The sequence below is a fragment of the Lipotes vexillifer genome, unplaced genomic scaffold (assembly GCF_000442215.2).
Source record: "Lipotes vexillifer unplaced genomic scaffold, Lipotes_vexillifer_v1.1 scaffold21, whole genome shotgun sequence".
Taxonomy (NCBI): Eukaryota; Metazoa; Chordata; class Mammalia; order Artiodactyla; family Lipotidae; genus Lipotes; species Lipotes vexillifer.
Genome location: NW_006774065.1, coordinates 1,399,977 through 1,400,647, shown reverse-complemented (window position 1 = coordinate 1,400,647; position 671 = coordinate 1,399,977). Strand labels below are relative to the sequence as shown.

Sequence of the window (671 nt, the reverse complement as noted above, 5' to 3'; positions counted from 1 at the left end):
GCAGGCTCAGTGGCCATGGCTCACGGGCCTAGCCACTCCACGGCATGTGGGTTCCTCCTGGACCAGGGCATGAACCTGGGTCCCCTGCATCGGCAGGGGGTCTCTCAACCCCTGTGCCACCAGGGAAGCCCTATTTAAAAAAAAAAAAATCCAGGAAACTGATGCGGGCGCAATGCTATTAACTCAAGTGCGGACTTTATTTGGATTCCACAAGGTTTCACCTTCTCTCTCTCTCTGGTGTGTGTGTGTATAGTTCTATGACATATAATCACATGTGTAGAATACAGTAAGTCCCCTACATACAAACGAGTTCCGTTCCGAGAGCATGTTCATAAGTCCAGTTTGTTCATAAGTCCAACAGAGTTAGCCTAGGTACCCAATCGGCTATATAGTACTGTACTGTAATAGGTTTATAATACTTTTCACACAAATAATACATAAAAAACAAGCAAACACAAAAAATAAAGAAAACATTTTTTTTTTTTTTGTGGTACGCGGGCCTCTTACTGTTGTGGCCTCTCCCCTTGCAGAGCACAGGCTCCGGATGCACAGGCTCAGCGGCCATGGCCCAGCCGCTCCATGGCATGTGGGGTCTTCCCGGACCGGGGCACGAACCCATGTCCCCTGCATCGGCAGGTGGACTCTCAACCACTGCGCCACCAGGGAAGCCC

At 49.6% G+C, this 671-nt stretch overlaps 1 protein-coding gene across 1 annotated transcript in view; it reads left to right on the top strand.

Annotated features, from left to right (window-relative positions):
• DNAH10 (dynein axonemal heavy chain 10) overlaps nucleotides 1-671 on the top strand; it is a 140,356-nt gene that overhangs the window by 70,496 nt on the left and 69,189 nt on the right. The gene's annotated exons all lie outside the window — the stretch shown is intronic.